We start from the raw sequence: 12,040 nt of genomic DNA, 5'->3' as shown, positions 1-12,040 counted from the left end.
AAATAGTGGGTTCTGACCACGCTTCTCCCCTTTCAAAGGTGAAATTCTGGTATGTTTATGGGACAGGAGTATGGTAGAGAATACTAGCGATCGTCAAATATCGATGGGTTCCCGTAAAGTTTTCATCTCTGTTGCAATTGAGTTGGGGACATGTGTCTATGTCCAGCCCATTAAGTGTGAGCTGAAGGGATATGTGTTATTTTCAAGCCTGGCAATAACCGCCCCCCTCCCTCCGCACTATCAGCCACTCTCTGTGTCTCATAATGGGCCATAATGAGATGGTAAAATTGCCACCTGTAAGTTGCTCCTTGCTTCTTGGAGAAAGCCATGTTGGATAGTTACCTGACAGGCACTGATTGGATGGTAATTGGATGGTGACATGAGTGAGAAGTAAACTTTTGTTAGGTTAGACCACTTAAATTTTGAGGTTTATTTATTATCAGATTGTATCTTATCATACTCCAAATAATATAATTATCTTACAGAATTTTCCTGTATTATGGTGGTTCAACCTAGAATTTTTTGACTTTATGATGGTGTAAAAATAATACCATACTTTGGATTTTGAATTTTGACCTTTTCCCAGGCTAGCAGTATGTAGTACAATACTCTCTCGTGACCCTAGGCAGTGGCAATGAACCACAGCTCCCAGTCAGTCATGCAGTCAGGAGGGTGAACAACTGATACACTGACAACCATTCTGTTTTTCACTTTCAGTACAGTATTCAATAAATTATATGAGATATGTAGCACTTTATGATAAAACAGGCTTTGCGTTAGATGATTTTGCCCAGTTGTAGGCTAATGTAAGTGTTCTGAACACATTTAAGGCAGGCTAGGCTAAGCTGTGAAGTTTGGTAGGTTACATATAGGACATGTATTTTGACTGATATTTTCAACCTACAATGGGTTTATTGGGACATAACTCATTGTAAGTTGAGGAAGATCTGTACAAATACACAAAGTGGTATCTCTAAGGCCATTGCTATAACAGCTTATTGGTCTGAGAGGAAAACTAATGTTGAAGACTGGAAATGCATGCTCTGTCTTAATAATTAAATAAACTACTTTTATAAAAGTATTTTATATAAAATACTTTTATATAAAAGTATATATACTTATATAAAAGTATATAAATATACTTTTATTTTATATAAAACATTTTATTTTATTTATTTATTTATTTTATATAAAATAAAGTTTATTTATTTATTAAAAATATTTTATTTATTTTATAGGAGAGACAGCGAGAGAGGAAACACAACCAGGGGGAGTGGGAGAGGGAGAAGCAGGCTTCCCTCTGAGCAGGGAGCAGGGATCATGACCTGAGCTGAAAGAAGATGGTTAATGACTAAGTCATCCAGATGCCCCTAAAAAAACTACTTAAAAAAAAAAGATAGGGCACCTGGGTGGTTCAGATGGTTAAGCATCTGTCTTCGGTTCAGGTCATGATCCCGGGGTCCTGTGATCGAGTCCCACCTTGGGCTACCTGCTCAGCAGGGAGCCTGTTTCTCCTGCTGCCTCTACCTCTCTCTCTCTGTCTCTCATGAATTAAAAAAAATCTTTAAAAAAAAAGAGAAGGGTATTAGAGACTTGAACAACAACATAAACAAACTAAGCCTAACCTAATAGCAAAAAAATGTTCCACTCAACAACATCGGAATATACATTCTTCTCAAGTGCACATGGAACATTCTCTGTAATGGGCCATATATCAAGCCATAAAACAAGTCTCAATACATTTAAAAGGTTTAGAATAATGTGCATTCCCTGACCATAGAATGAGATTAGAAATCAGTAACAGAAGGAAATTCACAAATATGTGGAAATGAAACATATTTCTTCTGAATAATCAATGGTCAAAGAAGAAATCAAAGGGAAATTAGAAAATGATTTGAGATGAGTAAAAATGAAAACATAGCATACTAAAGTCTTATGGGATATAATGAAAACAGCGCAAGGGAAATTTATAGCTATAAACACCTTTATTGAAAGAGAAAAAAGATGTCAAATCAAGAACCTAAACTTTCACCTTTAGGAATTAGAAGAAGAAGAGCAAGCTAAACTCAAAGCAAGCAGAAGGAAGGAAAAAACAAAGACTGGATCAGAAATAAATAAAATATAGGGCGGGCGGGCAGCCCTGCGGAGCGGCGGCGGCGGCATGGGCGCGGGCACGGGCAGGGGCAGCCGGCGTACGGCTCCCCCCCCCCCCCCCCCCCCACCGGCCTGGCCCGCGGCCGCCGCAGCGCCCGCGACCCGCGGGAAGGCCGTCCCCTCGCCCGGCGCAACTTGCCTCGGACCCTCTGTGAGGAGAGGCAGCGGCGGCGGCGGCGCGCGCCGGGGCCGGGCGGGAGCGGGGCGAGGCGTGCGGGCGCCCGGCGCGATGCCTCGGGCGGGCGGTCCCCACGCGCCGCGCCCCGCCGCGCCCCGCCGCGCTGCCCGGCAGCCTGTCCCGCCTGCGCGAGTTCCCGGGCCGCTCCCGCAGCGTGCTGGCGCTCGGGGCCACGCAGATGGCGCTCGGATGCCTCATTGTGGCCGTCAGCTTCGCCGCGCTGGCGCTCACCACCTCCGCCCGCGTCCGCCACTCCTGCCCCTTCTGGGCAGGCTTCTCGGTGCTGCTGTCAGGACTCACTGGCGTCGCCTCCTGAAAGAGGCCTCTCTCGCTGGTGGAATATCTTGACTGTTCATGGCCCTTTGTTCTTCCACGGAGATTTTAGAATCAGCTGGTGAAACTTCATGGATATCTTCTTTGGGATTTCTATTGGAATTTTATTATATCTGTATATCTAAGGAGAATGAACATCTTTACATTGCCAAGGTCATGGTCCTGACCGTGAAATATGATATCTTTCCATTTGTTAAAGCCTTTTACAAAGTATTTTGAGCTGGGTTCTGTGATTTTTTTTCTCTCTAGAGGACTTTGATATCTTTTGATGCACTTATCCTTGGTATTTTACTTTTTTAAATGTCTGTGTAAATGATATAATTAAAAAATACCTTTCACCTTTTCATTTTTGGACCACTTTTTGATTTTGTGAAAGCGTCCTCAATCCTACATTTGCCAAATGGCCAAAACCAAAGATTAAAAAATCTCTTCACATAGAACAGTTTTCACTTGTTTTAAACACGAAGTTCTTTGTGTTTGAAGAAAAATAAATGCCGAGGTGACCATCACCATTGTGAAACTAGAGAACATGTCATTGTACAGAAATTATACCCCCAAGGAAGTTGTATTTAAAAATATTCTTCTTTTTTAAATGCATGTTAGCATTTTTCATTTTGTTCATCTAAAACCCTCTATGCTGACTGAAATAAGTCAAGCAGAGAAAGTCAATTATCATATGGTTTCACTTATCTGTGGAGCATAAGGAATAACATGGAGGACATTTGGTGAAGCAAAGGAAAAGTGAAGGGTGGGAAATCGGAGGGAAAGACGAACCATGAGAAACTATGGACTCAGAAACAAACTGAAGGTTTTGGCAGGGGTGGGGAGATGGGTGAGCCTGGTGTGGGTATTAAGGAGGGCACATATTGCATAATGTGTGTAGTACATAAACAATGAATCTTGGAACACTGAAAAAATAAAATTAAAAAATTTAAAAAAATAAATAAATAAAATATAAATAAGAAAAAACAATAAAGAGGGGCTCCTGGGTGGCTCAGTCATTAAGCATCTCTGCCTTCAGCTCAGGTCATGATCCCAGGGTCCTGGGATCTAGAAAGAAAGAAAAGAAAATTAACAGAACCAAAAGTTGGGTTTTGTGTGTGTGTGTGTGTGTGTGTGTGTGTGTTTTTAAAGATCAACAAAATCAACAAATTGACAAGCCTCTACCTGGAACGACCAAGAAAAAAAAGAGAAAACTCAAATTACTAAAGTCAGGAATGAAAGAGGGGTCATTACTACCCACCTTACAAAAATAAAAAGGAATATAAAGGAACACCATGAACACTTACATGGCAACAAATTAAATTACCTAGATGAAATGAACAAATTTCTAGAAAGGCATAAATTACTGAGACCATCTCAAGAAGAAATAGAAAGCAATTTTTAAGATTCATTTATTTATTTGAGAGAGAAAGAGCACATTAGCTGTGGGGAAGTGCAGAAGGAAAGGGAAACAATTGCAAGCAGACTCCCCACTGAACACAGAGCCTGATGAGGGTCTTGATCTCAGGATCCTGAGATCATGATGCTGAGCCGAGATTGTGACATGAGCCAAGAACAAGAGTCTTAACCAATTGAGCCACCCAGGTGTCCCAAAAAGAAATAGAACACCATAGTAGACTTCAAACAAACAAAGAGAATGAATTAGTAAAAACCAAAAAACAAAAAAAAACTTGCCACAAAGAAAAACAGAGGACAGATGGCTTCACTGGTAAATTCTACCAAATGTTTAAAGAAGAGTTAACCTCAATACTTCACAAATACTTCCAAAAAATATAAGAGGAGGGAATATTTTCAAAGTCATTTGATGAGGCCAGTATTATTCTTATGGCAAAGGCAGAGTAGAGTAAGGTATCCCAAGCAAAGAAAACTACAGACTAATATCACTTATGAATATAGATGCAAATATCCTGAACATAATACCAGCAAACTGAATCCAGCAGTATGTACAAAGTATTATATACCAAGTGGGATTTATCTCAGGAGTGCAAGATTGGTTCAACATACCAAATCAATAAGTATAATATACCATATTAATAGAATAAAGGACAAAATCTATTTAATCATCTCAACAAATGAAGAAAAACATTTGACAAAATCCAACACCTTTTCATGATTAAAAATGCTCAACAAACTAGGACTAGAAGGGAATTTCATAATCTGCTCAAAAGCACCTACAACCACCCCCCTCCCCCCACTGCTAACACAGTACTTAATGGTAAAAGAATGAAATCTTTATCCTTAAGATCAGGAATTTAAAAAAGAATGTCCACTCTTGTAACTTTTATTCAACACTGTACTGTGGGCTCTAGCTAGGGGACTTAGTCAAGAAAATGAAATGAAATGAAATGCAAAGCATCTAGATTTGAACAGAGGTAAAATGATCTCTGTTTGCAGATGGCATATTCTTGAATATAGACAATCCAAAGGAATCCACAAAAAATCTCTAGAATATAGGGTATAAGATCAATAATCAAAATCAGTTTGTATTTCTATATACTAGCAATGAAAAAATGAAGTTAAGAAAAATGAAATTAAGAAAACAATTCTGGGGTACCTGGGTGGTTTAGTTGGTTAAGCATCAAACTCTTTTTTTTTTTTTAAAGATTTTATTTATTTGAGAGATAGAAAGAGAGTGAGCAAGAGAGCTCTGTGGGGCAGAGGGGCATAGAGAGAGGGAGAAACAGGCTCCCTGCTGAGCAGGAAGCCTGATGTGGGGCTTGATCCCAGGACCACGAGATCATGACCTGAGGTGAAGGCAGAGGTTTAAAGTGACTGAGCCACCCAGGCACCCCAGTTATATTTCTTTTTGGGGTGATGAAAATATTCTGAAGTTAGATAGTGGTGATGTTGCACAACTCTGAATATACTAAAAACCACTGAATTATACATTCTAAAATGGGGAAACATTACGGTATGTATAAGAGTTGAGAAGCATATCTCAATTTAAAATGAAAAAAGAATATATTTGGCTGTTTTGTCTGCAGAAATTAAATGGTATAGACAAAGTCCAGAATACTGAGGTCAGTCAACTTAGAAAAGCTGACCGTGTCTAGGTCCCAAATAGTAAGAGATGAAAATGTAAAAGGCTTTGCGTGACAAAGGCCCAAGAAGATGTTTCAACTGATTAAAGTGACTCATGGAAAATATCTGATTAAACGTGTGTTCTTTGTTTCAGCTAGCTTCAAGAAAATCACTATCACGTTGAAAGAGAGTGCCTGGGGGCAAGAAGGCATAAGAATAAAGCAAATTCGAAGACTGTGTTACAAAAGAACACAGAGTATGGATATTGGCAAATGGAATGGTCTGGATGCCAACAGACTAGAAGCTTAACAAGTTTTTGAGAAAACTGTATTGTTAAAGAAACCACAGGTTTGTGTAAAAAGCCTAAATTTGTTAGTTAAGCCTTAAAACAACCTCTGGCAGGAAGTTGCACAGTCCCTAGGGAGAGCATTCTCCCCATCTCTCTCTTTAGACGTAGCCAAGGAGAATAAGGGTCCAGGAAGGAGCCAAGGATCACAAAGGATCATGGATGAGACCGCTTGTGCCCCAGGCTAGGCAGTTTTGATATTTGCCCATTGGTATTTTCTAATTTTAATACCAGTGTGTCTGTGGAACAGTGACTCCTGCGGGTCTCTCAGGCTCCCCCTGCCCTTTTTTGTTTTTTTAAAGATTTATTTATTGGTGGGGGGGGGTGACAGCATGTGTGCATGAGTGGGGGATGGGGGTGGAGGGGCAGAAGGAGAGGGGGAGAAGGATCTGAAGCAGGCTCCATGTCCAGAAGGGCGCCCTGTAGTTATGGGGCTCGATCTCATGTCCCCGAGATCAGGACCTGAGCTGAAATCAAGAGTCAGACACTTAACCTACTGAGCCACCCATGCGCCCCTCTGTCTTCCCCTTTCTGAATGGGAGTGCTTATTGAAGTTATCCTATTCCTGATCCATTATTGTACAGTTGTGGGTTGGCATGGGTATGAGACAGATGACTTGCCTTTTTAGTTCCCAGGGCTTCAGCCTAAGAGAAGTTGCATCTAATCTTGATGGAGAGGACTTCGAGAGGCAATGGCAGACTGGACTTTGCATTGTCTTCCACAAGGACCAGTTGAAGGTGTTTTACTTGTAGGAAGAAGAGAACAAACAAGTATTTAAAGACCAGAAGAGTATACTCTGGTGGAGACTGTTGTCACTTACCACACGGGCTCACCATGGACTCCTCTACATTTCCCGGCCTGCGATATTGGCCAGTAATTTTCTTTACTTGTAATGTCTTTCTGATACCAAGGTATCAAGTTTGGCAAGCCTTATAAAAATGAGTTTGGATATTTCTTTTCCTCTGTTCTCTGGATGCATTTGTTTAGATCAGCATTATTTGGACTAAATTTTTGTAAAGCCATTTGGAGCTGCAGTTTTCTTTGTGGGAAGAGTTTTAATTTCAGATTCAATTTCTTTGATAGATATAAGACATCTGGCGTTTTAAAATTTCTTCTTGTAGTAATTTTGGTAAATTGGTTTCTAGGGAATTTGTATATTTCTCCTTAATCTTCCAGTTTATTGGCATAAATATGGGCACACAGAGTGTCAATTTATTAACATAAAGTTGTTTATGATATCCTCTCATCATCCTTTTAATGTATATAAGATTCATAGTGATATCCCATTTTCAGTATTTGATTTTGGTATCTGTATTGTCTCTCTCCCTTTCTTTTTTCCCCTCTAGATTTGTCTTTCTAGGGTTTTTTGTTTGTTTGTTGTTTGTTTGTTTTTAGTATTTTGTTTGTTTATTTAATTTAGAAGGAGAGAGTGAGAGAGAGAATGAATGTGACTGGGGGAGGGGGTGAGGGACAGAGTGGTAGGAAGAGGAAGAAGGAAAGAATCCCAAGCCGACTCTGCAGACTCCCCACTGCATGCAGACCCTCACATGGGGCTCGATCTCACAACCCTGAGATCATGACCTGAGCTGAAACCAAGAGTTGGAGGCTTAATCGACTGTACCACCTCGGTGCTCCTTGCTAGGAGGTTATTAATTATATTAATCTACTTAAAGATTAAGACTTTGGCTTTGTTGATTTACTCTATTGTGTCTTTTTTTCTTAAATTGACTTTTGCTTTTACCTTTTTGCTTCCCTTCTCCTTTTTTGGGGTTTAATTTGCTGTTCTTTTTCTAGCCTTTGAGTTGGAATCTTAGATCATTGGTTTTCAACCTTTCTTATTTTTTTAGTATATAAACTTAAAGGTTTATGCTTTCTTCTAGGCACTGTCTTAGTAGTGTCGCTGGCCACACATCAAGTAGTCAGGGGCTCCTAATGGTGGAAATGTAAGATGGGACCTGCAGGAATCTCTGAGTCATTAGAGGAAAGCCATGCAGAAGAGCTACCTGACCTGCATTGCCTTGTGATATAAGAAACAACTTTGATGTGTCTGGCTGCTGAGTTTTCCATCTGGTTTATTTGTTTGTTTTGAATATGTTTGCTGTAGTTTGGCCTGTCTTGGCTGATCCAAGAGGACTTGTCTTATATCAGCGCCTGTGTTGGTCCACATGACGGTTTCCCAAGACCTTTTCTCTTTTACATCCCCAAATATCAATATTAGGAGATTCTTGCTATCAGACAATTTTACTGAAAATGGGGGAGGGTAGTGAAGAAGTATTAATACAGTACAGAAGATAATAGGAAACACTGATAAATTTAACATGCCTCCCCGTCCATTTCCTAGGGATTTTTTCATTGTCTTTTCAGTCTGACCCTGCCCTGTTGTCAGGTTTTGGGGTTCCTTTCTCTGTTAGGACTCTTCCCATCCCTCCTATTCCAGAGCACCCCAAACTCTCCAACTTTTACATATAGCTTTTCCTTACCTTGGATAAAATAAAATTCCTAGTAATGGTGTCTTTTCTACTGATCAAGGCACACCCAGAGGTCTGGGACAGAAATGTGGCTGTGGGCCGCCTGACAGAGAATCAGAGGAGACACTCTGAGTTGAGAGGACTTTCCCCCAGAACCCAGAGTTGTATTTAAAAAGGTCTTCTTGGGGCACCTGGGTGGCTCAGTGGGTTAAGCCTCTGCCTTCGGCTCAGGTCATGATCTCAGGGTCCTGGGATCGAGCCCCGCATCGGGCTCTCTGCTCAGTGAGGAGCCTGCTTCCTCTTCTCTCTCTCTCTGCCTGCCCTCTCTACCTACTTGTGATCTGTCTGTCAAATAAATAAATAAAATCTTAAGGAAAAAAAAAGGTCTTCTTACTACCTTTTTTTTTTTACATGCTCAAGTTTTTACTTATTTTATTTCATTTGTTTTATTTTTCACTTAGTTGAAATCCTGCCCTGCACCCTACTTCTATGACTTAATGTTCTATCATGAGTATTTACTGTATTAGTATATGATCTTGGTAAACATTATTTTACATTCACATTTTTTTCCTATTTAAAAACCCAATGATCAGTCCTGAGGGGCGTAGGCAGGGAAAGGCAACTTCCTGAAATCCCAACCACTGGATAGAGAGCATTTAACAAATTGGGCTGCGTGACTTCGGCACTGACAGCTGATCAGAAAAAATATTAGAAAGTCTTTGGGACAGGACACCTGAGTGGCTCAGTTGGCTAAGCCTCCGACTCTTGGTTTCAGCTCAGGTCATGATCTAGCAGTTGTGAGATTGAGCCCCCTGTCCAGCTCCTGGTGGGGCAGCCTGGTGTCCTGAGAACCAGGATTGCCAGATTCAGATGCAGATGTCTGGAGCAGTTGTGGGGGCAGACCAGGCAGCAGTCTGTTGTCGGAAGGGTTTCCCTAGGAACACCTGGGAAAGGGTCTGGGCTGTGAATGTGGCTCGCATGGCCCTGGCCCTGCCTCAGAGGGAGGGGATCTATAATGGTGAGTGAATAAAAGCAGGGCAGCTTTACTGAAATTTCTGTGGGAGCATCAAAACTTCTTCCTTGGCGTTCTCTGCAATGTGACCCACAGAGGAAGGAAGGGATGGTAGAAAGATCTTCCACCCCCACCCCCGACCTCCTTGATGGATAAGCCTGGGAAACAAATTGGACACAATTTGTCTGCCGAAGCTGTCAACGGAACCAACCTATGGAAAAGGAGGGTCTGAAGAGTTGCTTTAAGAACTGGCAGGATAGGGGCGCCTGGGCCCTTCATTTGATGAAGCATCTGCCTTTGGCTCAGGTCATGATCTCAGGTTCCTGGGATGGAGTTCCCCGCTAAGTGGGGGAGTCTGCTTCTCTCTCTCCCTCTACCCCTCCGCCCAGCTCATGCTCTCTCTCTCGTTCTCTCTCTCAAATAAATAAAATATTAAAAAAAAAAAAAAACAATCAACCAACCAAAACCAAAACCAAAACCAAAACCAAAACAAAAAACCAACTAACCAAACTGGCCATGACTTCCAAATTCAGTCTGATTGAGAACCAGTCACTAGCTAACTAAAAGGCAAGGGAGGTCAGAGGACCAAAGTGGTAGCTCAGCACCATTCCTAGATCCTCAGCTGAAGAGGAGAGAGAACCTGGGAGGGGCAGGTGGGCTCAGCCAGGTGCCTGCGGCCATCAGGTTCATAGGAAGGCCTGAGGTTAGAGGCAGGAAAACCCCGTGCAGAAGAGTAACCCCTACACAGGGATTTAGCGAGGGGTCTGCATACATAGACAAGGCTGTGAGGAGGAGGACCTGGCTTGGAGTCTGGCTTCACTGGAAGCCTGCCATGTAATTAGCACTGCTGCTCTTCAGACTTGTCCTTTCAGGCCCAGGAAGGTAACACCCTGACGTCACTAGCCCTTGAATGTTGTATAAATACTCACAGTTTCCTCCACCCTTCTTGCATCTTTGTCAATAGTCCCTCTATTAAATTATCTGTTAAATCAATTATCCCAATATGAATGTACCATCCATTTGCTACTAGGACACTCCTGATATAGGGCTATTCTGTTGATGGCACTGGGAAGGCCCCCTGGGACTCTGGTTCTCAGAAACCAGCTCTGGAGACAGGATGAGGCCGAGGTTTAAATGATGGACCCCTGCAGGGGAGTTGTGTGAGGAAGACACAGCGGGTAAGGAGAGAGACTGATTTCATTGTCATACTTCAGAGATCCCTGGTAGGAATGGAATTTGGCAGTGCATTTAGGCAGGACACATCAGGATAGGTAGAGATTAGGTAGATCCAGTTGGAAACAGGGTGAGGTAGTGCTATTAGAAGGCAGTGTAACCGTCCCTCAGAACAACGTACGGCTTAAAATACAACCCATGAGAAACTATACTAGCCATCAAGCATGCTTAGATACAGCCTTAAGAAAAACATGTACTGGGGCACCTGGGTGGCTCAGTGGGTTGGGCCGCTGCCTTCGGCTCTGGTCATGATCTCAGGGTTCTGGGATCGAGTCCCGCATCGGGCTCTCTGCTCAGTGAGGAGCCTGCTTCCTCCTCTCTCTCTGCCTGCCTCTCTGCCTACTTGTGATCTCTCTCTGTCAAATAAATAAAATCTTAAAAAAGAAAAACATGTACTCGCAACAGGCCTCTGGGGGAGAGGACGATAGGCGTCCTTGAAGCCAAGTAGCTGGGGACGCCTGGCTCGCTCAGGGTGGAATGCCGCCTGCTTCATTTTCCTGTTATCTCCCCTTCCCCAGGGAGCACCTGCAGTTAGTCAGACAATCCTTCCATTTGGGCTTGCTCACTGTAGGTCATGTACTATGTGACCAGACATGTTTTGCCTTTCTTCTTACGTATCTACAAGACTCATGGTCAATGTCTAATCTACTCCGGCTTCTTTGTTGGTTGTTATCCACTTTCTGATAAATATGAGACCGAGGAGTTGTTCGGGGTGACAGTCTTTTCTACTGTCACCCCCTGCTCCCTTTCTCTTGCAGCTGACTTGTTTGTGCCTCATTCTTCTCCTCTGCACCTTCTGGAAGTGGCAAGGCAGAAAAGCTAATGAAGCAAGATCACAGCCCAGGATCATTGGTCACCCAGATTTTATTCCACTTGCTTTCTGGAGAAGAGCTGAGCAGAAGGCTAGACTCAGGTTGCATGAGTGATTAAAGTTAGAGCTCATGAGGAAGGAGTAGGGTGGGATGGCTGCTCCCTGACGCTGGAGTTCCTGCACAGGGTCTGGCACTAGTGGGCCCCTCTGCAGATCTGGCAGAAGAAATGAAGATGCTTAGGGACGCCTGGTTGACCCAGTTGGTTAAGCATCTGCCTTCAACTCAGGTCATGATTCCAGAGTCCTGGGATTGAGCCCTGCATCAGGATCCCTGCTCAGTAGGGGGTTTGTTCTCCCTCTGGCTGCTGCTCCCCCTTCTTGTGTGTGCTCTCTCTCTCTTTGACAAATAAACAGATAAAATCTTAAAAAAGAGAGAGAGAAATGAAGATGCTTACAAAACAGCATAGGGAGGACATTCTTC

The sequence above is a fragment of the Meles meles genome, chromosome 8 (assembly GCF_922984935.1).
Source record: "Meles meles chromosome 8, mMelMel3.1 paternal haplotype, whole genome shotgun sequence".
Lineage (NCBI taxonomy): Eukaryota > Metazoa > Chordata > Mammalia > Carnivora > Mustelidae > Meles > Meles meles.
This window is presented reverse-complemented; position numbering follows the sequence as displayed.